Consider the following 27,227-nt stretch of genomic DNA (forward strand, 5'->3'; position numbering starts at 1 on the left):
CCCTTTACCGCCCACCTACACCCCCGCCGCAGCCGCAGCCGGGGTCCTCCTCCTGGGGCTCCGCCCCTACTGCACGCCGGGCAGCAGCATCCCACCGCTTCCGCCTCGCCGCCGCCCCGCCAGGAGCCCGGCTCCAGCCTGGGAGGGCAGCGGGCCGGACCCCAAAGGCGCAGCCGCGGGTTCCCTGCCGTTCGCGGTACCTTCCCGCTCCCGGAACGCCCAGGCGATTCCATTCACCCGTCGGGCGCCGTCGTCGCACCCTTCCAAACCGGGGGAAGGGGCGGGCAGGGGCAGCGGGAACCACAGACGCCAGCCAAGACCTCGGCTCCAGAACGCATGGGCTGCTTTACCCGGGGGAAGGGCATTGCTTCGCCAGCCACCAGGAAAACAGTCCCTGTGCACCCGGGATTCCCAATGCCCCCCACTTCGTGTCGACGACTCCAGTCCCGAGGACACGCCGGAGACCCAGGCCTCCGGGCCCGCCCGGGGCCACGGCTCCCGCCAAACGGGCGGGCACGCTCTGCAAATCTCGGGGCCCGCCGCAAGGCACCCAGAGCACAGGGAGGTGCCAAGAAAGGCAGGAGCCTACGAAACCCACCTCCAAAGCAAGCAATTCATCCAAGAAAAAGCCCGTCTCCGCGCTCCGTTGCTCCTCTCGCACGGACCGCCTGGCCCGCGTGTTCTGGCGCAGCCCAAGCCCCCTCCACCCTGCCCCGGCCTGCTCAAGAGGGCGCTGCCTAACGGAGCCGGGCGCTTCCTCTCTAAGGCTCTATCGCTCTCGCTCTCTAGCTCCCTCCGCCTCTCTCTTCTAGGTTTCCCCCTGGACCTCGCGCTACTTCTGTCGTTTTCCCTCTGTCTCTCTGTCTCTCTCTCTCTCTCTTTCTCTGTCCCTCTCTCTTTCTCAGCCTCTCTGTCTGTCTCCTTCCCTCTCGCCCTCGCCTGTCTCTCTCGATCGCTGTCTCTCTCCCTCCCTCAGTTTCTATCTCTCCATCCATCTCGTCCTTGCTCTCCTCCAAGCCGCGTGTGTGTGTGCGTGCGCACGCGTGCGTGTGCGTGCGTGTGTGTCTGTGTCTGTGTGTGTGTCTGTGTGTGTGTGTCCGCGCGAGCGCGTGCGAGCGCGCCCGCGTGTTGTCTCTGTGTGGGGGAGTGGATTTGCTCCTGGTGGTGGTGGGGTGTGTCTGGGTTTCTCTCAGGCCCTCTCACCCGAGATCAGGCCGCCGCCTCTAGTGCCAGCGCGGGGCAAAACAGGGCCACCCCCCGACCGGCTACACCCCACGCCCTCTTGCCCCCCGGCCGGGTCTTGGTCGGGACAAGCGACCGTGGTGGGGGCGTTGTGAGAGAAAGGCCCCGCGCGGCTGGGCCGGCTGTTCGCCTTGGGCCAGCCCTGACGGCTCTGGGTGGGTGGGGCAAGAGGGGGCCTCGCAGGAGCCCCTGTGCGGCGAGGGATCCAGAACGCTGCCTCCGCGACAGGGCGGAGGACCGGAGGGCGTCCCAGGATCGTGGGCCCTGGGCCCTGACGCCTCGGAGCACTCCCTGCTCCGAGCGGGCCCGATGTGGTGGAAGCTCGGGAGCGCGGGAGCCGGGGGGAAGGCCGCGGGCCAGCGGCTCGGGGGTCCCCGATCCGAGCCCCGCGGCCCCGGGCTGGCGGTGACGGCCGCAATCCGGCGGGCACGGCCGGGCCGGGCCGGGCTCTTGGGGCAGCCAGGCGCCTCCTTCGGCGTCTACGGCCATACCACCCTGAACGCGCCCGATCTCGTCTGATCTCGGAAGCTAAGCAGGGTCGGGCCTGGTTAGTACTTGGATGGGAGACCGCCTGGGAATACCGGGTGCTGTAGGCTTTTTCTTTGGCTTTTTGCTTTTTCTTTCCTTTTCTTCCAGACGGAGTCTCGCTCTGTCGCCCAGGCTGGAGTGCAGTGGCGCCATCTCGGCTCACTGCAAGCTCCGCCTCCCGGGCTCACGCCATTCCCCGGCCTCAGCCTCCCGAGTAGCTGGGCCTACAGGCGCCCGCCACCACGCCCGGCTAATTTTTTCTATTTTTCCTAGAGACGGGGTTTCACCCTGTCAGCCGGGATGGTCTCGAGCTCCTGACCTCGTGATCCACCCGCCTCGGCCTCCCAGAGTGCTGGGATTACAGGCGGGAGCCACCGCGCCCGCCCGGCCTGCTGTAGGCTCTTTTGGCTTCCCCGCTGCCTCCCTTCCCCCTACAGTCGCCATGCTTGCCAACCTCCCCTGACTCTGCTCCCCCTTTACCGCCCACCTACACCCCCGCCGCAGCCGCAGCCGGGGTCCTCCTCCTGGGGCTCCGCCCCTACTGCACGCCGGGCAGCAGCATCCCACCGCTTCCGCCTCGCCGCCGCCCCGCCAGGAGCCCGGCTCCAGCCTGGGAGGGCAGCGGGCCGGACCCCAAAGGCGCAGCCGCGGGTTCCCTGCCGTTCGCGGTACCTTCCCGCTCCCGGAACGCCCAGGCGATTCCATTCACCCGTCGGGCGCCGTCGTCGCACCCTTCCAAACCGGGGGAAGGGGCGGGCAGGGGCAGCGGGAACCACAGACGCCAGCCAAGACCTCGGCTCCAGAACGCATGGGCTGCTTTACCCGGGGGAAGGGCATTGCTTCGCCAGCCACCAGGAAAACAGTCCCTGTGCACCCGGGATTCCCAATGCCCCCCACTTCGTGTCGACGACTCCAGTCCCGAGGACACGCCGGAGACCCAGGCCTCCGGGCCCGCCCGGGGCCACGGCTCCCGCCAAACGGGCGGGCACGCTCTGCAAATCTCGGGGCCCGCCGCAAGGCACCCAGAGCACAGGGAGGTGCCAAGAAAGGCAGGAGCCTACGAAACCCACCTCCAAAGCAAGCAATTCATCCAAGAAAAAGCCCGTCTCCGCGCTCCGTTGCTCCTCTCGCACGGACCGCCTGGCCCGCGTGTTCTGGCGCAGCCCAAGCCCCCTCCACCCTGCCCCGGCCTGCTCAAGAGGGCGCTGCCTAACGGAGCCGGGCGCTTCCTCTCTAAGGCTCTATCGCTCTCGCTCTCTAGCTCCCTCCGCCTCTCTCTTCTAGGTTTCCCCCTGGACCTCGCGCTACTTCTGTCGTTTTCCCTCTGTCTCTCTGTCTCTCTCTCTCTCTCTTTCTCTGTCCCTCTCTCTTTCTCAGCCTCTCTGTCTGTCTCCTTCCCTCTCGCCCTCGCCTGTCTCTCTCGATCGCTGTCTCTCTCCCTCCCTCAGTTTCTATCTCTCCATCCATCTCGTCCTTGCTCTCCTCCAAGCCGCGTGTGTGTGTGCGTGCGCACGCGTGCGTGTGCGTGCGTGTGTGTCTGTGTCTGTGTGTGTGTCTGTGTGTGTGTGTCCGCGCGAGCGCGTGCGAGCGCGCCCGCGTGTTGTCTCTGTGTGGGGGAGTGGATTTGCTCCTGGTGGTGGTGGGGTGTGTCTGGGTTTCTCTCAGGCCCTCTCACCCGAGATCAGGCCGCCGCCTCTAGTGCCAGCGCGGGGCAAAACAGGGCCACCCCCCGACCGGCTACACCCCACGCCCTCTTGCCCCCCGGCCGGGTCTTGGTCGGGACAAGCGACCGTGGTGGGGGCGTTGTGAGAGAAAGGCCCCGCGCCGCTGGGCCGGCTGTTCGCCTTGGGCCAGCCCTGACGGCTCTGGGTGGGTGGGGCAAGAGGGGGCCTCGCAGGAGCCCCTGTGCGGCGAGGGATCCAGAACGCTGCCTCCGCGACAGGGCGGAGGACCGGAGGGCGTCCCAGGATCGTGGGCCCTGGGCCCTGACGCCTCGGAGCACTCCCTGCTCCGAGCGGGCCCGATGTGGTGGAAGCTCGGGAGCGCGGGAGCCGGGGGGAAGGCCGCGGGCCAGCGGCTCGGGGGTCCCCGATCCGAGCCCCGCGGCCCCGGGCTGGCGGTGACGGCCGCAATCCGGCGGGCACGGCCGGGCCGGGCCGGGCTCTTGGGGCAGCCAGGCGCCTCCTTCGGCGTCTACGGCCATACCACCCTGAACGCGCCCGATCTCGTCTGATCTCGGAAGCTAAGCAGGGTCGGGCCTGGTTAGTACTTGGATGGGAGACCGCCTGGGAATACCGGGTGCTGTAGGCTTTTTCTTTGGCTTTTTGCTTTTTCTTTCCTTTTCTTCCAGACGGAGTCTCGCTCTGTCGCCCAGGCTGGAGTGCAGTGGCGCCATCTCGGCTCACTGCAAGCTCCGCCTCCCGGGCTCACGCCATTCCCCGGCCTCAGCCTCCCGAGTAGCTGGGCCTACAGGCGCCCGCCACCACGCCCGGCTAATTTTTTCTATTTTTCCTAGAGACGGGGTTTCACCCTGTCAGCCGGGATGGTCTCGAGCTCCTGACCTCGTGATCCACCCGCCTCGGCCTCCCAGAGTGCTGGGATTACAGGCGGGAGCCACCGCGCCCGCCCGGCCTGCTGTAGGCTCTTTTGGCTTCCCCGCTGCCTCCCTTCCCCCTACAGTCGCCATGCTTGCCAACCTCCCCTGACTCTGCTCCCCCTTTACCGCCCACCTACACCCCCGCCGCAGCCGCAGCCGGGGTCCTCCTCCTGGGGCTCCGCCCCTACTGCACGCCGGGCAGCAGCATCCCACCGCTTCCGCCTCGCCGCCGCCCCGCCAGGAGCCCGGCTCCAGCCTGGGAGGGCAGCGGGCCGGACCCCAAAGGCGCAGCCGCGGGTTCCCTGCCGTTCGCGGTACCTTCCCGCTCCCGGAACGCCCAGGCGATTCCATTCACCCGTCGGGCGCCGTCGTCGCACCCTTCCAAACCGGGGGAAGGGGCGGGCAGGGGCAGCGGGAACCACAGACGCCAGCCAAGACCTCGGCTCCAGAACGCATGGGCTGCTTTACCCGGGGGAAGGGCATTGCTTCGCCAGCCACCAGGAAAACAGTCCCTGTGCACCCGGGATTCCCAATGCCCCCCACTTCGTGTCGACGACTCCAGTCCCGAGGACACGCCGGAGACCCAGGCCTCCGGGCCCGCCCGGGGCCACGGCTCCCGCCAAACGGGCGGGCACGCTCTGCAAATCTCGGGGCCCGCCGCAAGGCACCCAGAGCACAGGGAGGTGCCAAGAAAGGCAGGAGCCTACGAAACCCACCTCCAAAGCAAGCAATTCATCCAAGAAAAAGCCCGTCTCCGCGCTCCGTTGCTCCTCTCGCACGGACCGCCTGGCCCGCGTGTTCTGGCGCAGCCCAAGCCCCCTCCACCCTGCCCCGGCCTGCTCAAGAGGGCGCTGCCTAACGGAGCCGGGCGCTTCCTAAGGCTCTATCGCTCTCGCTCTCTAGCTCCCTCCGCCTCTCTCTTCTAGGTTTCCCCCTGGACCTCGCGCTACTTCTGTCGTTTTCCCTCTGTCTCTCTGTCTCTCTCTCTCTCTCTTTCTCTGTCCCTCTCTCTTTCTCAGCCTCTCTGTCTGTCTCCTTCCCTCTCGCCCTCGCCTGTCTCTCTCGATCGCTGTCTCTCTCCCTCCCTCAGTTTCTATCTCTCCATCCATCTCGTCCTTGCTCTCCTCCAAGCCGCGTGTGTGTGTGCGTGCGCGCGCGTGCGTGTGCGTGCGTGTGTGTCTGTGTCTGTGTGTGTGTCTGTGTGTGTGTGTCCGCGCGAGCGCGTGCGAGCGCGCCCGCGTGTTGTCTCTGTGTGGGGGAGTGGATTTGCTCCTGGTGGTGGTGGGGTGTGTCTGGGTTTCTCTCAGGCCCTCTCACCCGAGATCAGGCCGCCGCCTCTAGTGCCAGCGCGGGGCAAAACAGGGCCACCCCCCGACCGGCTACACCCCACGCCCTCTTGCCCCCCGGCCGGGTCTTGGTCGGGACAAGCGACCGTGGTGGGGGCGTTGTGAGAGAAAGGCCCCGCGCCGCTGCGCCGGCTGTTCGCCTTGGGCCAGCCCTGACGGCTCTGGGTGGGTGGGGCAAGAGGGGGCCTCGCAGGAGCCCCTGTGCGGCGAGGGATCCAGAACGCTGCCTCCGCGACAGGGCGGAGGACCGGAGGGCGTCCCAGGATCGTGGGCCCTGGGCCCTGACGCCTCGGAGCACTCCCTGCTCCGAGCGGGCCCGATGTGGTGGAAGCTCGGGAGCGCGGGAGCCGGGGGGAAGGCCGCGGGCCAGCGGCTCGGGGGTCCCCGATCCGAGCCCCGCGGCCCCGGGCTGGCGGTGACGGCCGCAATCCGGCGGGCACGGCCGGGCCGGGCCGGGCTCTTGGGGCAGCCAGGCGCCTCCTTCGGCGTCTACGGCCATACCACCCTGAACGCGCCCGATCTCGTCTGATCTCGGAAGCTAAGCAGGGTCGGGCCTGGTTAGTACTTGGATGGGAGACCGCCTGGGAATACCGGGTGCTGTAGGCTTTTTCTTTGGCTTTTTGCTTTTTCTTTCCTTTTCTTCCAGACGGAGTCTCGCTCTGTCGCCCAGGCTGGAGTGCAGTGGCGCCATCTCGGCTCACTGCAAGCTCCGCCTCCCGGGCTCACGCCATTCCCCGGCCTCAGCCTCCCGAGTAGCTGGGCCTACAGGCGCCCGCCACCACGCCCGGCTAATTTTTTCTATTTTTCCTAGAGACGGGGTTTCACCCTGTCAGCCGGGATGGTCTCGAGCTCCTGACCTCGTGATCCACCCGCCTCGGCCTCCCAGAGTGCTGGGATTACAGGCGGGAGCCACCGCGCCCGCCCGGCCTGCTGTAGGCTCTTTTGGCTTCCCCGCTGCCTCCCTTCCCCCTACAGTCGCCATGCTTGCCAACCTCCCCTGACTCTGCTCCCCCTTTACCGCCCACCTACACCCCCGCCGCAGCCGCAGCCGGGGTCCTCCTCCTGGGGCTCCGCCCCTACTGCACGCCGGGCAGCAGCATCCCACCGCTTCCGCCTCGCCGCCGCCCCGCCAGGAGCCCGGCTCCAGCCTGGGAGGGCAGCGGGCCGGACCCCAAAGGCGCAGCCGCGGGTTCCCTGCCGTTCGCGGTACCTTCCCGCTCCCGGAACGCCCAGGCGATTCCATTCACCCGTCGGGTGCCGTCGTCGCACCCTTCCAAACCGGGGGAAGGGGCGGGCAGGGGCAGCGGGAACCACAGACGCCAGCCAAGACCTCGGCTCCAGAACGCATGGGCTGCTTTACCCGGGGGAAGGGCATTGCTTCGCCAGCCACCAGGAAAACAGTCCCTGTGCACCCGGGATTCCCAATGCCCCCCACTTCGTGTCGACGACTCCAGTCCCGAGGACACGCCGGAGACCCAGGCCTCCGGGCCCGCCCGGGGCCACGGCTCCCGCCAAACGGGCGGGCACGCTCTGCAAATCTCGGGGCCCGCCGCAAGGCACCCAGAGCACAGGGAGGTGCCAAGAAAGGCAGGAGCCTACGAAACCCACCTCCAAAGCAAGCAATTCATCCAAGAAAAAGCCCGTCTCCGCGCTCCGTTGCTCCTCTCGCACGGACCGCCTGGCCCGCGTGTTCTGGCGCAGCCCAAGCCCCCTCCACCCTGCCCCGGCCTGCTCAAGAGGGCGCTGCCTAACGGAGCCGGGCGCTTCCTCTCTAAGGCTCTATCGCTCTCGCTCTCTAGCTCCCTCCGCCTCTCTCTTCTAGGTTTCCCCCTGGACCTCGCGCTACTTCTGTCGTTTTCCCTCTGTCTCTCTGTCTCTCTCTCTCTCTCTTTCTCTGTCCCTCTCTCTTTCTCAGCCTCTCTGTCTGTCTCCTTCCCTCTCGCCCTCGCCTGTCTCTCTCGATCGCTGTCTCTCTCCCTCCCTCAGTTTCTATCTCTCCATCCATCTCGTCCTTGCTCTCCTCCAAGCCGCGTGTGTGTGTGCGTGCGCGCGCGTGCGTGTGCGTGCGTGTGTGTCTGTGTCTGTGTGTGTGTCTGTGTGTGTGTGTCCGCGCGAGCGCGTGCGAGCGCGCCCGCGTGTTGTCTCTGTGTGGGGGAGTGGATTTGCTCCTGGTGGTGGTGGGGTGTGTCTGGGTTTCTCTCAGGCCCTCTCACCCGAGATCAGGCCGCCGCCTCTAGTGCCAGCGCGGGGCAAAACAGGGCCACCCCCCGACCGGCTACACCCCACGCCCTCTTGCCCCCCGGCCGGGTCTTGGTCGGGACAAGCGACCGTGGTGGGGGCGTTGTGAGAGAAAGGCCCCGCGCCGCTGCGCCGGCTGTTCGCCTTGGGCCAGCCCTGACGGCTCTGGGTGGGTGGGGCAAGAGGGGGCCTCGCAGGAGCCCCTGTGCGGCGAGGGATCCAGAACGCTGCCTCCGCGACAGGGCGGAGGACCGGAGGGCGTCCCAGGATCGTGGGCCCTGGGCCCTGACGCCTCGGAGCACTCCCTGCTCCGAGCGGGCCCGATGTGGTGGAAGCTCGGGAGCGCGGGAGCCGGGGGGAAGGCCGCGGGCCAGCGGCTCGGGGGTCCCCGATCCGAGCCCCGCGGCCCCGGGCTGGCGGTGACGGCCGCAATCCGGCGGGCACGGCCGGGCCGGGCCGGGCTCTTGGGGCAGCCAGGCGCCTCCTTCGGCGTCTACGGCCATACCACCCTGAACGCGCCCGATCTCGTCTGATCTCGGAAGCTAAGCAGGGTCGGGCCTGGTTAGTACTTGGATGGGAGACCGCCTGGGAATACCGGGTGCTGTAGGCTTTTTCTTTGGCTTTTTGCTTTTTCTTTCCTTTTCTTCCAGACGGAGTCTCGCTCTGTCGCCCAGGCTGGAGTGCAGTGGCGCCATCTCGGCTCACTGCAAGCTCCGCCTCCCGGGCTCACGCCATTCCCCGGCCTCAGCCTCCCGAGTAGCTGGGCCTACAGGCGCCCGCCACCACGCCCGGCTAATTTTTTCTATTTTTCCTAGAGACGGGGTTTCACCCTGTCAGCCGGGATGGTCTCGAGCTCCTGACCTCGTGATCCACCCGCCTCGGCCTCCCAGAGTGCTGGGATTACAGGCGGGAGCCACCGCGCCCGCCCGGCCTGCTGTAGGCTCTTTTGGCTTCCCCGCTGCCTCCCTTCCCCCTACAGTCGCCATGCTTGCCAACCTCCCCTGACTCTGCTCCCCCTTTACCGCCCACCTACACCCCCGCCGCAGCCGCAGCCGGGGTCCTCCTCCTGGGGCTCCGCCCCTACTGCACGCCGGGCAGCAGCATCCCACCGCTTCCGCCTCGCCGCCGCCCCGCCAGGAGCCCGGCTCCAGCCTGGGAGGGCAGCGGGCCGGACCCCAAAGGCGCAGCCGCGGGTTCCCTGCCGTTCGCGGTACCTTCCCGCTCCCGGAACGCCCAGGCGATTCCATTCACCCGTCGGGCGCCGTCGTCGCACCCTTCCAAACCGGGGGAAGGGGCGGGCAGGGGCAGCGGGAACCACAGACGCCAGCCAAGACCTCGGCTCCAGAACGCATGGGCTGCTTTACCCGGGGGAAGGGCATTGCTTCGCCAGCCACCAGGAAAACAGTCCCTGTGCACCCGGGATTCCCAATGCCCCCCACTTCGTGTCGACGACTCCAGTCCCGAGGACACGCCGGAGACCCAGGCCTCCGGGCCCGCCCGGGGCCACGGCTCCCGCCAAACGGGCGGGCACGCTCTGCAAATCTCGGGGCCCGCCGCAAGGCACCCAGAGCACAGGGAGGTGCCAAGAAAGGCAGGAGCCTACGAAACCCACCTCCAAAGCAAGCAATTCATCCAAGAAAAAGCCCGTCTCCGCGCTCCGTTGCTCCTCTCGCACGGACCGCCTGGCCCGCGTGTTCTGGCGCAGCCCAAGCCCCCTCCACCCTGCCCCGGCCTGCTCAAGAGGGCGCTGCCTAACGGAGCCGGGCGCTTCCTCTCTAAGGCTCTATCGCTCTCGCTCTCTAGCTCCCTCCGCCTCTCTCTTCTAGGTTTCCCCCTGGACCTCGCGCTACTTCTGTCGTTTTCCCTCTGTCTCTCTGTCTCTCTCTCTCTCTCTTTCTCTGTCCCTCTCTCTTTCTCAGCCTCTCTGTCTGTCTCCTTCCCTCTCGCCCTCGCCTGTCTCTCTCGATCGGTGTCTCTCTCCCTCCCTCAGTTTCTATCTCTCCATCCATCTCGTCCTTGCTCTCCTCCAAGCCGCGTGTGTGTGTGCGTGCGCGCGCGTGCGTGTGCGTGCGTGTGTGTCTGTGTCTGTGTGTGTGTCTGTGTGTGTGTGTCCGCGCGAGCGCGTGCGAGCGCGCCCGCGTGTTGTCTCTGTGTGGGGGAGTGGATTTGCTCCTGGTGGTGGTGGGGTGTGTCTGGGTTTCTCTCAGGCCCTCTCACCCGAGATCAGGCCGCCGCCTCTAGTGCCAGCGCGGGGCAAAACAGGGCCACCCCCCGACCGGCTACACCCCACGCCCTCTTGCCCCCCGGCCGGGTCTTGGTCGGGACAAGCGACCGTGGTGGGGGCGTTGTGAGAGAAAGGCCCCGCGCCGCTGGGCCGGCTGTTCGCCTTGGGCCAGCCCTGACGGCTCTGGGTGGGTGGGGCAAGAGGGGGCCTCGCAGGAGCCCCTGTGCGGCGAGGGATCCAGAACGCTGCCTCCGCGACAGGGCGGAGGACCGGAGGGCGTCCCAGGATCGTGGGCCCTGGGCCCTGACGCCTCGGAGCACTCCCTGCTCCGAGCGGGCCCGATGTGGTGGAAGCTCGGGAGCGCGGGAGCCGGGGGGAAGGCCGCGGGCCAGCGGCTCGGGGGTCCCCGATCCGAGCCCCGCGGCCCCGGGCTGGCGGTGACGGCCGCAATCCGGCGGGCACGGCCGGGCCGGGCCGGGCTCTTGGGGCAGCCAGGCGCCTCCTTCGGCGTCTACGGCCATACCACCCTGAACGCGCCCGATCTCGTCTGATCTCGGAAGCTAAGCAGGGTCGGGCCTGGTTAGTACTTGGATGGGAGACCGCCTGGGAATACCGGGTGCTGTAGGCTTTTTCTTTGGCTTTTTGCTTTTTCTTTCCTTTTCTTCCAGACGGAGTCTCGCTCTGTCGCCCAGGCTGGAGTGCAGTGGCGCCATCTCGGCTCACTGCAAGCTCCGCCTCCCGGGCTCACGCCATTCCCCGGCCTCAGCCTCCCGAGTAGCTGGGCCTACAGGCGCCCGCCACCACGCCCGGCTAATTTTTTCTATTTTTCCTAGAGACGGGGTTTCACCCTGTCAGCCGGGATGGTCTCGAGCTCCTGACCTCGTGATCCACCCGCCTCGGCCTCCCAGAGTGCTGGGATTACAGGCGGGAGCCACCGCGCCCGCCCGGCCTGCTGTAGGCTCTTTTGGCTTCCCCGCTGCCTCCCTTCCCCCTACAGTCGCCATGCTTGCCAACCTCCCCTGACTCTGCTCCCCCTTTACCGCCCACCTACACCCCCGCCGCAGCCGCAGCCGGGGTCCTCCTCCTGGGGCTCCGCCCCTACTGCACGCCGGGCAGCAGCATCCCACCGCTTCCGCCTCGCCGCCGCCCCGCCAGGAGCCCGGCTCCAGCCTGGGAGGGCAGCGGGCCGGACCCCAAAGGCGCAGCCGCGGGTTCCCTGCCGTTCGCGGTACCTTCCCGCTCCCGGAACGCCCAGGCGATTCCATTCACCCGTCGGGCGCCGTCGTCGCACCCTTCCAAACCGGGGGAAGGGGCGGGCAGGGGCAGCGGGAACCACAGACGCCAGCCAAGACCTCGGCTCCAGAACGCATGGGCTGCTTTACCCGGGGGAAGGGCATTGCTTCGCCAGCCACCAGGAAAACAGTCCCTGTGCACCCGGGATTCCCAATGCCCCCCACTTCGTGTCGACGACTCCAGTCCCGAGGACACGCCGGAGACCCAGGCCTCCGGGCCCGCCCGGGGCCACGGCTCCCGCCAAACGGGCGGGCACGCTCTGCAAATCTCGGGGCCCGCCGCAAGGCACCCAGAGCACAGGGAGGTGCCAAGAAAGGCAGGAGCCTACGAAACCCACCTCCAAAGCAAGCAATTCATCCAAGAAAAAGCCCGTCTCCGCGCTCCGTTGCTCCTCTCGCACGGACCGCCTGGCCCGCGTGTTCTGGCGCAGCCCAAGCCCCCTCCACCCTGCCCCGGCCTGCTCAAGAGGGCGCTGCCTAACGGAGCCGGGCGCTTCCTCTCTAAGGCTCTATCGCTCTCGCTCTCTAGCTCCCTCCGCCTCTCTCTTCTAGGTTTCCCCCTGGACCTCGCGCTACTTCTGTCGTTTTCCCTCTGTCTCTCTGTCTCTCTCTCTCTCTCTTTCTCTGTCCCTCTCTCTTTCTCAGCCTCTCTGTCTGTCTCCTTCCCTCTCGCCCTCGCCTGTCTCTCTCGATCGCTGTCTCTCTCCCTCCCTCAGTTTCTATCTCTCCATCCATCTCGTCCTTGCTCTCCTCCAAGCCGCGTGTGTGTGTGCGTGCGCGCGCGTGCGTGTGCGTGCGTGTGTGTCTGTGTCTGTGTGTGTGTCTGTGTGTGTGTGTCCGCGCGAGCGCGTGCGAGCGCGCCCGCGTGTTGTCTCTGTGTGGGGGAGTGGATTTGCTCCTGGTGGTGGTGGGGTGTGTCTGGGTTTCTCTCAGGCCCTCTCACCCGAGATCAGGCCGCCGCCTCTAGTGCCAGCGCGGGGCAAAACAGGGCCACCCCCCGACCGGCTACACCCCACGCCCTCTTGCCCCCCGGCCGGGTCTTGGTCGGGACAAGCGACCGTGGTGGGGGCGTTGTGAGAGAAAGGCCCCGCGCCGCTGGGCCGGCTGTTCGCCTTGGGCCAGCCCTGACGGCTCTGGGTGGGTGGGGCAAGAGGGGGCCTCGCAGGAGCCCCTGTGCGGCGAGGGATCCAGAACGCTGCCTCCGCGACAGGGCGGAGGACCGGAGGGCGTCCCAGGATCGTGGGCCCTGGGCCCTGACGCCTCGGAGCACTCCCTGCTCCGAGCGGGCCCGATGTGGTGGAAGCTCGGGAGCGCGGGAGCCGGGGGGAAGGCCGCGGGCCAGCGGCTCGGGGGTCCCCGATCCGAGCCCCGCGGCCCCGGGCTGGCGGTGACGGCCGCAATCCGGCGGGCACGGCCGGGCCGGGCCGGGCTCTTGGGGCAGCCAGGCGCCTCCTTCGGCGTCTACGGCCATACCACCCTGAACGCGCCCGATCTCGTCTGATCTCGGAAGCTAAGCAGGGTCGGGCCTGGTTAGTACTTGGATGGGAGACCGCCTGGGAATACCGGGTGCTGTAGGCTTTTTCTTTGGCTTTTTGCTTTTTCTTTCCTTTTCTTCCAGACGGAGTCTCGCTCTGTCGCCCAGGCTGGAGTGCAGTGGCGCCATCTCGGCTCACTGCAAGCTCCGCCTCCCGGGCTCACGCCATTCCCCGGCCTCAGCCTCCCGAGTAGCTGGGCCTACAGGCGCCCGCCACCACGCCCGGCTAATTTTTTCTATTTTTCCTAGAGACGGGGTTTCACCCTGTCAGCCGGGATGGTCTCGAGCTCCTGACCTCGTGATCCACCCGCCTCGGCCTCCCAGAGTGCTGGGATTACAGGCGGGAGCCACCGCGCCCGCCCGGCCTGCTGTAGGCTCTTTTGGCTTCCCCGCTGCCTCCCTTCCCCCTACAGTCGCCATGCTTGCCAACCTCCCCTGACTCTGCTCCCCCTTTACCGCCCACCTACACCCCCGCCGCAGCCGCAGCCGGGGTCCTCCTCCTGGGGCTCCGCCCCTACTGCACGCCGGGCAGCAGCATCCCACCGCTTCCGCCTCGCCGCCGCCCCGCCAGGAGCCCGGCTCCAGCCTGGGAGGGCAGCGGGCCGGACCCCAAAGGCGCAGCCGCGGGTTCCCTGCCGTTCGCGGTACCTTCCCGCTCCCGGAACGCCCAGGCGATTCCATTCACCCGTCGGGCGCCGTCGTCGCACCCTTCCAAACCGGGGGAAGGGGCGGGCAGGGGCAGCGGGAACCACAGACGCCAGCCAAGACCTCGGCTCCAGAACGCATGGGCTGCTTTACCCGGGGGAAGGGCATTGCTTCGCCAGCCACCAGGAAAACAGTCCCTGTGCACCCGGGATTCCCAATGCCCCCCACTTCGTGTCGACGACTCCAGTCCCGAGGACACGCCGGAGACCCAGGCCTCCGGGCCCGCCCGGGGCCACGGCTCCCGCCAAACGGGCGGGCACGCTCTGCAAATCTCGGGGCCCGCTGCAAGGCACCCAGAGCACAGGGAGGTGCCAAGAAAGGCAGGAGCCTACGAAACCCACCTCCAAAGCAAGCAATTCATCCAAGAAAAAGCCCGTCTCCGCGCTCCGTTGCTCCTCTCGCACGGACCGCCTGGCCCGCGTGTTCTGGCGCAGCCCAAGCCCCCTCCACCCTGCCCCGGCCTGCTCAAGAGGGCGCTGCCTAACGGAGCCGGGCGCTTCCTCTCTAAGGCTCTATCGCTCTCGCTCTCTAGCTCCCTCCGCCTCTCTCTTCTAGGTTTCCCCCTGGACCTCGCGCTACTTCTGTCGTTTTCCCTCTGTCTCTCTGTCTCTCTCTCTCTCTCTTTCTCTGTCCCTCTCTCTTTCTCAGCCTCTCTGTCTGTCTCCTTCCCTCTCGCCCTCGCCTGTCTCTCTCGATCGCTGTCTCTCTCCCTCCCTCAGTTTCTATCTCTCCATCCATCTCGTCCTTGCTCTCCTCCAAGCCGCGTGTGTGTGCGTGCGCGCGCGTGCGTGTGCGTGCGTGTGTGTCTGTGTCTGTGTGTGTGTCTGTGTGTGTGTGTCCGCGCGAGCGCGTGCGAGCGCGCCCGCGTGTTGTCTCTGTGTGGGGGAGTGGATTTGCTCCTGGTGGTGGTGGGGTGTGTCTGGGTTTCTCTCAGGCCCTCTCACCCGAGATCAGGCCGCCGCCTCTAGTGCCAGCGCGGGGCAAAACAGGGCCACCCCCCGACCGGCTACACCCCACGCCCTCTTGCCCCCCGGCCGGGTCTTGGTCGGGACAAGCGACCGTGGTGGGGGCGTTGTGAGAGAAAGGCCCCGCGCCGCTGCGCCGGCTGTTCGCCTTGGGCCAGCCCTGACGGCTCTGGGTGGGTGGGGCAAGAGGGGGCCTCGCAGGAGCCCCTGTGCGGCGAGGGATCCAGAACGCTGCCTCCGCGACAGGGCGGAGGACCGGAGGGCGTCCCAGGATCGTGGGCCCTGGGCCCTGACGCCTCGGAGCACTCCCTGCTCCGAGCGGGCCCGATGTGGTGGAAGCTCGGGAGCGCGGGAGCCGGGGGGAAGGCCGCGGGCCAGCGGCTCGGGGGTCCCCGATCCGAGCCCCGCGGCCCCGGGCTGGCGGTGACGGCCGCAATCCGGCGGGCACGGCCGGGCCGGGCCGGGCTCTTGGGGCAGCCAGGCGCCTCCTTCGGCGTCTACGGCCATACCACCCTGAACGCGCCCGATCTCGTCTGATCTCGGAAGCTAAGCAGGGTCGGGCCTGGTTAGTACTTGGATGGGAGACCGCCTGGGAATACCGGGTGCTGTAGGCTTTTTCTTTGGCTTTTTGCTTTTTCTTTCCTTTTCTTCCAGACGGAGTCTCGCTCTGTCGCCCAGGCTGGAGTGCAGTGGCGCCATCTCGGCTCACTGCAAGCTCCGCCTCCCGGGCTCACGCCATTCCCCGGCCTCAGCCTCCCGAGTAGCTGGGCCTACAGGCGCCCGCCACCACGCCCGGCTAATTTTTTCTATTTTTCCTAGAGACGGGGTTTCACCCTGTCAGCCGGGATGGTCTCGAGCTCCTGACCTCGTGATCCACCCGCCTCGGCCTCCCAGAGTGCTGGGATTACAGGCGGGAGCCACCGCGCCCGCCCGGCCTGCTGTAGGCTCTTTTGGCTTCCCCGCTGCCTCCCTTCCCCCTACAGTCGCCATGCTTGCCAACCTCCCCTGACTCTGCTCCCCCTTTACCGCCCACCTACACCCCCGCCGCAGCCGCAGCCGGGGTCCTCCTCCTGGGGCTCCGCCCCTACTGCACGCCGGGCAGCAGCATCCCACCGCTTCCGCCTCGCCGCCGCCCCGCCAGGAGCCCGGCTCCAGCCTGGGAGGGCAGCGGGCCGGACCCCAAAGGCGCAGCCGCGGGTTCCCTGCCGTTCGCGGTACCTTCCCGCTCCCGGAACGCCCAGGCGATTCCATTCACCCGTCGGGCGCCGTCGTCGCACCCTTCCAAACCGGGGGAAGGGGCGGGCAGGGGCAGCGGGAACCACAGACGCCAGCCAAGACCTCGGCTCCAGAACGCATGGGCTGCTTTACCCGGGGGAAGGGCATTGCTTCGCCAGCCACCAGGAAAACAGTCCCTGTGCACCCGGGATTCCCAATGCCCCCCACTTCGTGTCGACGACTCCAGTCCCGAGGACACGCCGGAGACCCAGGCCTCCGGGCCCGCCCGGGGCCACGGCTCCCGCCAAACGGGCGGGCACGCTCTGCAAATCTCGGGGCCCGCCGCAAGGCACCCAGAGCACAGGGAGGTGCCAAGAAAGGCAGGAGCCTACGAAACCCACCTCCAAAGCAAGCAATTCATCCAAGAAAAAGCCCGTCTCCGCGCTCCGTTGCTCCTCTCGCACGGACCGCCTGGCCCGCGTGTTCTGGCGCAGCCCAAGCCCCCTCCACCCTGCCCCGGCCTGCTCAAGAGGGCGCTGCCTAACGGAGCCGGGCGCTTCCTCTCTAAGGCTCTATCGCTCTCGCTCTCTAGCTCCCTCCGCCTCTCTCTTCTAGGTTTCCCCCTGGACCTCGCGCTACTTCTGTCGTTTTCCCTCTGTCTCTCTGTCTCTCTCTCTCTCTCTTTCTCTGTCCCTCTCTCTTTCTCAGCCTCTCTGTCTGTCTCCTTCCCTCTCGCCCTCGCCTGTCTCTCTCGATCGCTGTCTCTCTCCCTCCCTCAGTTTCTATCTCTCCATCCATCTCGTCCTTGCTCTCCTCCAAGCCGCGTGTGTGTGTGCGTGCGCGCGCGTGCGTGTGCGTGCGTGTGTGTCTGTGTCTGTGTGTGTGTCTGTGTGTGTGTGTCCGCGCGAGCGCGTGCGAGCGCGCCCGCGTGTTGTCTCTGTGTGGGGGAGTGGATTTGCTCCTGGTGGTGGTGGGGTGTGTCTGGGTTTCTCTCAGGCCCTCTCACCCGAGATCAGGCCGCCGCCTCTAGTGCCAGCGCGGGGCAAAACAGGGCCACCCCCCGACCGGCTACACCCCACGCCCTCTTGCCCCCCGGCTGGGTCTTGGTCGGGACAAGCGACCGTGGTGGGGGCGTTGTGAGAGAAAGGCCCCGCGCGGCTGGGCCGGCTGTTCGCCTTGGGCCAGCCCTGACGGCTCTGGGTGGGTGGGGCAAGAGGGGGCCTCGCAGGAGCCCCTGTGCGGCGAGGGATCCAGAACGCTGCCTCCGCGACAGGGCGGAGGACCGGAGGGCGTCCCAGGATCGTGGGCCCTGGGCCCTGACGCCTCGGAGCACTCCCTGCTCCGAGCGGGCCCGATGTGGTGGAAGCTCGGGAGCGCGGGAGCCGGGGGGAAGGCCGCGGGCCAGCGGCTCGGGGGTCCCCGATCCGAGCCCCGCGGCCCCGGGCTGGCGGTGACGGCCGCAATCCGGCGGGCACGGCCGGGCCGGGCCGGGCTCTTGGGGCAGCCAGGCGCCTCCTTCGGCGTCTACGGCCATACCACCCTGAACGCGCCCGATCTCGTCTGATCTCGGAAGCTAAGCAGGGTCGGGCCTGGTTAGTACTTGGATGGGAGACCGCCTGGGAATACCGGGTGCTGTAGGCTTTTTCTTTGGCTTTTTGCTTTTTCTTTCCTTTTCTTCCAGACGGAGTCTCGCTCTGTCGCCCAGGCTGGAGTGCAGTGGTGCCATCTCGGCTCACTGCAAGCTCCGCCTCCCGGGCTCACGCCATTCCCCGGCCTCAGCCTCCCGAGTAGCTGGGCCTACAGGCGCCCGCCACCACGCCCGGCTAATTTTTTCTATTTTTCCTAGAGACGGGGTTTCACCCTGTCAGCCGGGATGGTCTCGAGCTCCTGACCTCGTGATCCACCCGCCTCGGCCTCCCAGAGTGCTGGGATTACAGGCGGGAGCCACCGCGCCCGCCCGGCCTGCTGTAGGCTCTTTTGGCTTCCCCGCTGCCTCCCTTCCCCCTACAGTCGCCATGCTTGCCAACCTCCCCTGACTCTGCTCCCCCTTTACCGCCCACCTACACCCCCGCCGCAGCCGCAGCCGGGGTCCTCCTCCTGGGGCTCCGCCCCTACTGCACGCCGGGCAGCAGCATCCCACCGCTTCCGCCTCGCCGCCGCCCCGCCAGGAGCCCGGCTCCAGCCTGGGAGGGCAGCGGGCCGGACCCCAAAGGCGCAGCCGCGGGTTCCCTGCCGTTCGCGGTACCTTCCCGCTCCCGGAACGCCCAGGCGATTCCATTCACCCGTCGGGCGCCGTCGTCGCACCCTTCCAAACCGGGGGAAGGGGCGGGCAGGGGCAGCGGGAACCACAGACGCCAGCCAAGACCTCGGCTCCAGAACGCATGGGCTGCTTTACCCGGGGGAAGGGCATTGCTTCGCCAGCCACCAGGAAAACAGTCCCTGTGCACCCGGGATTCCCAATGCCCCCCACTTCGTGTCGACGACTCCAGTCCCGAGGACACGCCGGAGACCCAGGCCTCCGGGCCCGCCCGGGGCCACGGCTCCCGCCAAACGGGCGGGCACGCTCTGCAAATCTCGGGGCCCGCCGCAAGGCACCCAGAGCACAGGGAGGTGCCAAGAAAGGCAGGAGCCTACGAAACCCACCTCCAAAGCAAGCAATTCATCCAAGAAAAAGCCCGTCTCCGCGCTCCGTTGCTCCTCTCGCACGGACCGCCTGGCCCGCGTGTTCTGGCGCAGCCCAAGCCCCCTCCACCCTGCCCCGGCCTGCTCAAGAGGGCGCTGCCTAACGGAGCCGGGCGCTTCCTCTCTAAGGCTCTATCGCTCTCGCTCTCTAGCTCCCTCCGCCTCTCTCTTCTAGGTTTCCCCCTGGACCTCGCGCTACTTCTGTCGTTTTCCCTCTGTCTCTCTGTCTCTCTCTCTCTCTCTTTCTCTGTCCCTCTCTCTTTCTCAGCCTCTCTGTCTGTCTCCTTCCCTCTCGCCCTCGCCTGTCTCTCTCGATCGGTGTCTCTCTCCCTCCCTCAGTTTCTATCTCTCCATCCATCTCGTCCTTGCTCTCCTCCAAGCCGCGTGTGTGTGTGCGTGCGCGCGCGTGCGTGTGCGTGCGTGTGTGTCTGTGTCTGTGTGTGTGTCTGTGTGTGTGTGTCCGCGCGAGCGCGTGCGAGCGCGCCCGCGTGTTGTCTCTGTGTGGGGGAGTGGATTTGCTCCTGGTGGTGGTGGGGTGTGTCTGGGTTTCTCTCAGGCCCTCTCACCCGAGATCAGGCCGCCGCCTCTAGTGCCAGCGCGGGGCAAAACAGGGCCACCCCCCGACCGGCTACACCCCACGCCCTCTTGCCCCCCGGCCGGGTCTTGGTCGGGACAAGCGACCGTGGTGGGGGCGTTGTGAGAGAAAGGCCCCGCGCCGCTGGGCCGGCTGTTCGCCTTGGGCCAGCCCTGACGGCTCTGGGTGGGTGGGGCAAGAGGGGGCCTCGCAGGAGCCCCTGTGCGGCGAGGGATCCAGAACGCTGCCTCCGCGACAGGGCGGAGGACCGGAGGGCGTCCCAGGATCGTGGGCCCTGGGCCCTGACGCCTCGGAGCACTCCCTGCTCCGAGCGGGCCCGATGTGGTGGAAGCTCGGGAGCGCGGGAGCCGGGGGGAAGGCCGCGGGCCAGCGGCTCGGGGGTCCCCGATCCGAGCCCCGCGGCCCCGGGCTGGCGGTGACGGCCGCAATCCGGCGGGCACGGCCGGGCCGGGCCGGGCTCTTGGGGCAGCCAGGCGCCTCCTTCGGCGTCTACGGCCATACCACCCTGAACGCGCCCGATCTCGTCTGATCTCGGAAGCTAAGCAGGGTCGGGCCTGGTTAGTACTTGGATGGGAGACCGCCTGGGAATACCGGGTGCTGTAGGCTTTTTCTTTGGCTTTTTGCTTTTTCTTTCCTTTTCTTCCAGACGGAGTCTCGCTCTGTCGCCCAGGCTGGAGTGCAGTGGCGCCATCTCGGCTCACTGCAAGCTCCGCCTCCCGGGCTCACGCCATTCCCCGGCCTCAGCCTCCCGAGTAGCTGGGCCTACAGGCGCCCGCCACCACGCCCGGCTAATTTTTTCTATTTTTCCTAGAGACGGGGTTTCACCCTGTCAGCCGGGATGGTCTCGAGCTCCTGACCTCGTGATCCACCCGCCTCGGCCTCCCAGAGTGCTGGGATTACAGGCGGGAGCCACCGCGCCCGCCCGGCCTGCTGTAGGCTCTTTTGGCTTCCCCGCTGCCTCCCTTCCCCCTACAGTCGCCATGCTTGCCAACCTCCCCTGACTCTGCTCCCCCTTTACCGCCCACCTACACCCCCGCCGCAGCCGCAGCCGGGGTCCTCCTCCTGGGGCTCCGCCCCTACTGCACGCCGGGCAGCAGCATCCCACCGCTTCCGCCTCGCCGCCGCCCCGCCAGGAGCCCGGCTCCAGCCTGGGAGGGCAGCGGGCCGGACCCCAAAGGCGCAGCCGCGGGTTCCCTGCCGTTCGCGGTACCTTCCCGCTCCCGGAACGCCCAGGCGATTCCATTCACCCGTCGGGCGCCGTCGTCGCACCCTTCCAAACCGGGGGAAGGGGCGGGCAGGGGCAGCGGGAACCACAGACGCCAGCCAAGACCTCGGCTCCAGAACGCATGGGCTGCTTTACCCGGGGGAAGGGCATTGCTTCGCCAGCCACCAGGAAAACAGTCCCTGTGCACCCGGGATTCCCAATGCCCCCCACTTCGTGTCGACGACTCCAGTCCCGAGGACACGCCGGAGACCCAGGCCTCCGGGCCCGCCCGGGGCCACGGCTCCCGCCAAACGGGCGGGCACGCTCTGCAAATCTCGGGGCCCGCCGCAAGGCACCCAGAGCACAGGGAGGTGCCAAGAAAGGCAGGAGCCTACGAAACCCACCTCCAAAGCAAGCAATTCATCCAAGAAAAAGCCCGTCTCCGCGCTCCGTTGCTCCTCTCGCACGGACCGCCTGGCCCGCGTGTTCTGGCGCAGCCCAAGCCCCCTCCACCCTGCCCCGGCCTGCTCAAGAGGGCGCTGCCTAACGGAGCCGGGCGCTTCCTCTCTAAGGCTCTATCGCTCTCGCTCTCTAGCTCCCTCCGCCTCTCTCTTCTAGGTTTCCCCCTGGACCTCGCGCTACTTCTGTCGTTTTCCCTCTGTCTCTCTGTCTCTCTCTCTCTCTCTTTCTCTGTCCCTCTCTCTTTCTCAGCCTCTCTGTCTGTCTCCTTCCCTCTCGCCCTCGCCTGTCTCTCTCGATCGGTGTCTCTCTCCCTCCCTCAGTTTCTATCTCTCCATCCATCTCGTCCTTGCTCTCCTCCAAGCCGCGTGTGTGTGTGCGTGCGCGCGCGTGCGTGTGCGTGCGTGTGTGTCTGTGTCTGTGTGTGTGTCTGTGTGTGTGTGTCCGCGCGAGCGCGTGCGAGCGCGCCCGCGTGTTGTCTCTGTGTGGGGGAGTGGATTTGCTCCTGGTGGTGGTGGGGTGTGTCTGGGTTTCTCTCAGGCCCTCTCACCCGAGATCAGGCCGCCGCCTCTAGTGCCAGCGCGGGGCAAAACAGGGCCACCCCCCGACCGGCTACACCCCACGCCCTCTTGCCCCCCGGCCGGGTCTTGGTCGGGACAAGCGACCGTGGTGGGGGCGTTGTGAGAGAAAGGCCCCGCGCCGCTGGGCCGGCTGTTCGCCTTGGGCCAGCCCTGACGGCTCTGGGTGGGTGGGGCAAGAGGGGGCCTCGCAGGAGCCCCTGTGCGGCGAGGGATCCAGAACGCTGCCTCCGCGACAGGGCGGAGGACCGGAGGGCGTCCCAGGATCGTGGGCCCTGGGCCCTGACGCCTCGGAGCACTCCCTGCTCCGAGCGGGCCCGATGTGGTGGAAGCTCGGGAGCGCGGGAGCCGGGGGGAAGGCCGCGGGCCAGCGGCTCGGGGGTCCCCGATCCGAGCCCCGCGGCCCCGGGCTGGCGGTGACGGCCGCAATCCGGCGGGCACGGCCGGGCCGGGCCGGGCTCTTGGGGCAGCCAGGCGCCTCCTTCGGCGTCTACGGCCATACCACCCTGAACGCGCCCGATCTCGTCTGATCTCGGAAGCTAAGCAGGGTCGGGCCTGGTTAGTACTTGGATGGGAGACCGCCTGGGAATACCGGGTGCTGTAGGCTTTTTCTTTGGCTTTTTGCTTTTTCTTTCCTTTTCTTCCAGACGGAGTCTCGCTCTGTCGCCCAGGCTGGAGTGCAGTGGCGCCATCTCGGCTCACTGCAAGCTCCGCCTCCCGGGCTCACGCCATTCCCCGGCCTCAGCCTCCCGAGTAGCTGGGCCTACAGGCGCCCGCCACCACGCCCGGCTAATTTTTTCTATTTTTCCTAGAGACGGGGTTTCACCCTGTCAGCCGGGATGGTCTCGAGCTCCTGACCTCGTGATCCACCCGCCTCGGCCTCCCAGAGTGCTGGGATTACAGGCGGGAGCCACCGCGCCCGCCCGGCCTGCTGTAGGCTCTTTTGGCTTCCCCGCTGCCTCCCTTCCCCCTACAGTCGCCATGCTTGCCAACCTCCCCTGACTCTGCTCCCCCTTTACCGCCCACCTACACCCCCGCCGCAGCCGCAGCCGGGGTCCTCCTCCTGGGGCTCCGCCCCTACTGCACGCCGGGCAGCAGCATCCCACCGCTTCCGCCTCGCCGCCGCCCCGCCAGGAGCCCGGCTCCAGCCTGGGAGGGCAGCGGGCCGGACCCCAAAGGCGCAGCCGCGGGTTCCCTGCCGTTCGCGGTACCTTCCCGCTCCCGGAACGCCCAGGCGATTCCATTCACCCGTCGGGCGCCGTCGTCGCACCCTTCCAAACCGGGGGAAGGGGCGGGCAGGGGCAGCGGGAACCACAGACGCCAGCCAAGACCTCGGCTCCAGAACGCATGGGCTGCTTTACCCGGGGGAAGGGCATTGCTTCGCCAGCCACCAGGAAAACAGTCCCTGTGCACCCGGGATTCCCAATGCCCCCCACTTCGTGTCGACGACTCCAGTCCCGAGGACACGCCGGAGACCCAGGCCTCCGGGCCCGCCCGGGGCCACGGCTCCCGCCAAACGGGCGGGCACGCTCTGCAAATCTCGGGGCCCGCCGCAAGGCACCCAGAGCACAGGGAGGTGCCAAGAAAGGCAGGAGCCTACGAAACCCACCTCCAAAGCAAGCAATTCATCCAAGAAAAAGCCCGTCTCCGCGCTCCGTTGCTCCTCTCGCACGGACCGCCTGGCCCGCATGTTCTGGCGCAGCCCAAGCCCCCTCCACCCTGCCCCGGCCTGCTCAAGAGGGCGCTGCCTAACGGAGCCGGGCGCTTCCTCTCTAAGGCTCTATCGCTCTCGCTCTCTAGCTCCCTCCGCCTCTCTCTTCTAGGTTTCCCCCTGGACCTCGCGCTACTTCTGTCGTTTTCCCTCTGTCTCTCTGTCTCTCTCTCTCTCTCTTTCTCTGTCCCTCTCTCTTTCTCAGCCTCTCTGTCTGTCTCCTTCCCTCTCGCCCTCGCCTGTCTCTCTCGATCGCTGTCTCTCTCCCTCCCTCAGTTTCTATCTCTCCATCCATCTCGTCCTTGCTCTCCTCCAAGCCGCGTGTGTGTGTGCGTGCGCGCGCGTGCGTGTGCGTGCGTGTGTGTCTGTGTCTGTGTGTGTGTCTGTGTGTGTGTGTCCGCGCGAGCGCGTGCGAGCGCGCCCGCGTGTTGTCTCTGTGTGGGGGAGTGGATTTGCTCCTGGTGGTGGTGGGGTGTGTCTGGGTTTCTCTCAGGCCCTCTCACCCGAGATCAGGCCGCCGCCTCTAGTGCCAGCGCGGGGCAAAACAGGGCCACCCCCCGACCGGCTACACCCCACGCCCTCTTGCCCCCCGGCCGGGTCTTGGTCGGGACAAGCGACCGTGGTGGGGGCGTTGTGAGAGAAAGGCCCCGCGCGGCTGGGCCGGCTGTTCGCCTTGGGCCAGCCCTGACGGCTCTGGGTGGGTGGGGCAAGAGGGGGCCTCGCAGGAGCCCCTGTGCGGCGAGGGATCCAGAACGCTGCCTCCGCGACAGGGCGGAGGACCGGAGGGCGTCCCAGGATCGTGGGCCCTGGGCCCTGACGCCTCGGAGCACTCCCTGCTCCGAGCGGGCCCGATGTGGTGGAAGCTCGGGAGCGCGGGAGCCGGGGGGAAGGCCGCGGGCCAGCGGCTCGGGGGTCCCCGATCCGAGCCCCGCGGCCCCGGGCTGGCGGTGACGGCCGCAATCCGGCGGGCACGGCCGGGCCGGGCCGGGCTCTTGGGGCAGCCAGGCGCCTCCTTCGGCGTCTACGGCCATACCACCCTGAACGCGCCCGATCTCGTCTGATCTCGGAAGCTAAGCAGGGTCGGGCCTGGTTAGTACTTGGATGGGAGACCGCCTGGGAATACCGGGTGCTGTAGGCTTTTTCTTTGGCTTTTTGCTTTTTCTTTCCTTTTCTTCCAGACGGAGTCTCGCTCTGTCGCCCAGGCTGGAGTGCAGTGGCGCCATCTCGGCTCACTGCAAGCTCCGCCTCCCGGGCTCACGCCATTCCCCGGCCTCAGCCTCCCGAGTAGCTGGGCCTACAGGCGCCCGCCACCACGCCCGGCTAATTTTTTCTATTTTTCCTAGAGACGGGGTTTCACCCTGTCAGCCGGGATGGTCTCGAGCTCCTGACCTCGTGATCCACCCGCCTCGGCCTCCCAGAGTGCTGGGATTACAGGCGGGAGCCACCGCGCCCGCCCGGCCTGCTGTAGGCTCTTTTGGCTTCCCCGCTGCCTCCCTTCCCCCTACAGTCGCCATGCTTGCCAACCTCCCCTGACTCTGCTCCCCCTTTACCGCCCACCTACACCCCCGCCGCAGCCGCAGCCGGGGTCCTCCTCCTGGGGCTCCGCCCCTACTGCACGCCGGGCAGCAGCATCCCACCGCTTCCGCCTCGCCGCCGCCCCGCCAGGAGCCCGGCTCCAGCCTGGGAGGGCAGCGGGCCGGACCCCAAAGGCGCAGCCGCGGGTTCCCTGCCGTTCGCGGTACCTTCCCGCTCCCGGAACGCCCAGGCGATTCCATTCACCCGTCGGGCGCCGTCGTCGCACCCTTCCAAACCGGGGGAAGGGGCGGGCAGGGGCAGCGGGAACCACAGACGCCAGCCAAGACCTCGGCTCCAGAACGCATGGGCTGCTTTACCCGGGGGAAGGGCATTGCTTCGCCAGCCACCAGGAAAACAGTCCCTGTGCACCCGGGATTCCCAATGCCCCCCACTTCGTGTCGACGACTCCAGTCCCGAGGACACGCCGGAGACCCAGGCCTCCGGGCCCGCCCGGGGCCACGGCTCCCGCCAAACGGGCGGGCACGCTCTGCAAATCTCGGGGCCCGCCGCAAGGCACCCAGAGCACAGGGAGGTGCCAAGAAAGGCAGGAGCCTACGAAACCCACCTCCAAAGCAAGCAATTCATCCAAGAAAAAGCCCGTCTCCGCGCTCCGTTGCTCCTCTCGCACGGACCGCCTGGCCCGCGTGTTCTGGCGCAGCCCAAGCCCCCTCCACCCTGCCCCGGCCTGCTCAAGAGGGCGCTGCCTAACGGAGCCGGGCGCTTCCTCTCTAAGGCTCTATCGCTCTCGCTCTCTAGCTCCCTCCGCCTCTCTCTTCTAGGTTTCCCCCTGGACCTCGCGCTACTTCTGTCGTTTTCCCTCTGTCTCTCTGTCTCTCTCTCTCTCTCTTTCTCTGTCCCTCTCTCTTTCTCAGCCTCTCTGTCTGTCTCCTTCCCTCTCGCCCTCGCCTGTCTCTCTCGATCGCTGTCTCTCTCCCTCCCTCAGTTTCTATCTCTCCATCCATCTCGTCCTTGCTCTCCTCCAAGCCGCGTGTGTGTGTGCGTGCGCGCGCGTGCGTGTGCGTGCGTGTGTGTCTGTGTCTGTGTGTGTGTCTGTGTGTGTGTGTCCGCGCGAGCGCGTGCGAGCGCGCCCGCGTGTTGTCTCTGTGTGGGGGAGTGGATTTGCTCCTGGTGGTGGTGGGGTGTGTCTGGGTTTCTCTCAGGCCCTCTCACCCGAGATCAGGCCGCCGCCTCTAGTGCCAGCGCGGGGCAAAACAGGGCCACCCCCCGACCGGCTACACCCCACGCCCTCTTGCCCCCCGGCCGGGTCTTGGTCGGGACAAGCGACCGTGGTGGGGGCGTTGTGAGAGAAAGGCCCCGCGCCGCTGCGCCGGCTGTTCGCCTTGGGCCAGCCCTGACGGCTCTGGGTGGGTGGGGCAAGAGGGGGCCTCGCAGGAGCCCCTGTGCGGCGAGGGATCCAGAACGCTGCCTCCGCGACAGGGCGGAGGACCGGAGGGCGTCCCAGGATCGTGGGCCCTGGGCCCTGACGCCTCGGAGCACTCCCTGCTCCGAGCGGGCCCGATGTGGTGGAAGCTCGGGAGCGCGGGAGCCGGGGGGAAGGCCGCGGGCCAGCGGCTCGGGGGTCCCCGATCCGAGCCCCGCGGCCCCGGGCTGGCGGTGACGGCCGCAATCCGGCGGGCACGGCCGGGCCGGGCCGGGCTCTTGGGGCAGCCAGGCGCCTCCTTCGGCGTCTACGGCCATACCACCCTGAACGCGCCCGATCTCGTCTGATCTCGGAAGCTAAGCAGGGTCGGGCCTGGTTAGTACTTGGATGGGAGACCGCCTGGGAATACCGGGTGCTGTAGGCTTTTTCTTTGGCTTTTTGCTTTTTCTTTCCTTTTCTTCCAGACGGAGTCTCGCTCTGTCGCCCAGGCTGGAGTGCAGTGGCGCCATCTCGGCTCACTGCAAGCTCCGCCTCCCGGGCTCACGCCATTCCCCGGCCTCAGCCTCCCGAGTAGCTGGGCCTACAGGCGCCCGCCACCACGCCCGGCTAATTTTTTCTATTTTTCCTAGAGACGGGGTTTCACCCTGTCAGCCGGGATGGTCTCGAGCTCCTGACCTCGTGATCCACCCGCCTCGGCCTCCCAGAGTGCTGGGATTACAGGCGGGAGCCACCGCGCCCGCCCGGCCTGCTGTAGGCTCTTTTGGCTTCCCCGCTGCCTCCCTTCCCCCTACAGTCGCCATGCTTGCCAACCTCCCCTGACTCTGCTCCCCCTTTACCGCCCACCTACACCCCCGCCGCAGCCGCAGCCGGGGTCCTCCTCCTGGGGCTCCGCCCCTACTGCACGCCGGGCAGCAGCATCCCACCGCTTCCGCCTCGCCGCCGCCCCGCCAGGAGCCCGGCTCCAGCCTGGGAGGGCAGCGGGCCGGACCCCAAAGGCGCAGCCGCGGGTTCCCTGCCGTTCGCGGTACCTTCCCGCTCCCGGAATGCCCAGGCGATTCCATTCACCCGTCGGGCGCCGTCGTCGCACCCTTCCAAACCGGGGGAAGGGGCGGGCAGGGGCAGCGGGAACCACAGACGCCAGCCAAGACCTCGGCTCC

The 27,227-nt window shown here is 67.8% G+C and overlaps 12 non-coding genes across 12 annotated transcripts; all 12 read left to right on the forward strand.

Moving 5' to 3' along the window:
* Positions 1-1,719: 1,719 nt before the first annotated feature.
* On the forward strand, positions 1,720-1,838 carry LOC134730096 (5S ribosomal RNA). The gene has a single exon (XR_010111752.1). It is a non-coding gene; the product is annotated as a 5S ribosomal RNA (ribosomal RNA).
* Positions 1,839-3,961: 2,123 nt separating this feature from the next.
* LOC134730100 (5S ribosomal RNA) lies at positions 3,962-4,080 on the forward strand. The gene has a single exon (XR_010111757.1). It is a non-coding gene; the product is annotated as a 5S ribosomal RNA (ribosomal RNA).
* A 2,119-nt stretch (positions 4,081-6,199) lies between these two features.
* On the forward strand, positions 6,200-6,318 carry LOC134730102 (5S ribosomal RNA). Its single transcript, XR_010111760.1, has one exon. It is a non-coding gene; the product is annotated as a 5S ribosomal RNA (ribosomal RNA).
* Positions 6,319-8,441: 2,123 nt separating this feature from the next.
* LOC134730111 (5S ribosomal RNA) lies at positions 8,442-8,560 on the forward strand. Its single transcript, XR_010111775.1, has one exon. It is a non-coding gene; the product is annotated as a 5S ribosomal RNA (ribosomal RNA).
* A 2,123-nt stretch (positions 8,561-10,683) lies between these two features.
* Positions 10,684-10,802, forward strand: LOC134730114 (5S ribosomal RNA). Its single transcript, XR_010111783.1, has one exon. It is a non-coding gene; the product is annotated as a 5S ribosomal RNA (ribosomal RNA).
* A 2,123-nt stretch (positions 10,803-12,925) lies between these two features.
* Positions 12,926-13,044, forward strand: LOC134730115 (5S ribosomal RNA). The gene has a single exon (XR_010111788.1). It is a non-coding gene; the product is annotated as a 5S ribosomal RNA (ribosomal RNA).
* A 2,121-nt stretch (positions 13,045-15,165) lies between these two features.
* LOC129395046 (5S ribosomal RNA) lies at positions 15,166-15,284 on the forward strand. Its single transcript, XR_008622531.1, has one exon. It is a non-coding gene; the product is annotated as a 5S ribosomal RNA (ribosomal RNA).
* A 2,123-nt stretch (positions 15,285-17,407) lies between these two features.
* Positions 17,408-17,526, forward strand: LOC129395048 (5S ribosomal RNA). Its single transcript, XR_008622532.1, has one exon. It is a non-coding gene; the product is annotated as a 5S ribosomal RNA (ribosomal RNA).
* Positions 17,527-19,649: 2,123 nt separating this feature from the next.
* On the forward strand, positions 19,650-19,768 carry LOC129395049 (5S ribosomal RNA). The gene has a single exon (XR_008622533.1). It is a non-coding gene; the product is annotated as a 5S ribosomal RNA (ribosomal RNA).
* Positions 19,769-21,891: 2,123 nt separating this feature from the next.
* Positions 21,892-22,010, forward strand: LOC129395050 (5S ribosomal RNA). The gene has a single exon (XR_008622534.1). It is a non-coding gene; the product is annotated as a 5S ribosomal RNA (ribosomal RNA).
* A 2,123-nt stretch (positions 22,011-24,133) lies between these two features.
* On the forward strand, positions 24,134-24,252 carry LOC129395051 (5S ribosomal RNA). The gene has a single exon (XR_008622535.1). It is a non-coding gene; the product is annotated as a 5S ribosomal RNA (ribosomal RNA).
* Positions 24,253-26,375: 2,123 nt separating this feature from the next.
* Positions 26,376-26,494, forward strand: LOC129395053 (5S ribosomal RNA). The gene has a single exon (XR_008622537.1). It is a non-coding gene; the product is annotated as a 5S ribosomal RNA (ribosomal RNA).
* Positions 26,495-27,227: the final 733 nt, after the last annotated feature.

The sequence above is a fragment of the Pan paniscus genome, chromosome 1 (assembly GCF_029289425.2).
Source record: "Pan paniscus chromosome 1, NHGRI_mPanPan1-v2.0_pri, whole genome shotgun sequence".
NCBI classification, from domain to species: Eukaryota; Metazoa; Chordata; class Mammalia; order Primates; family Hominidae; genus Pan; species Pan paniscus.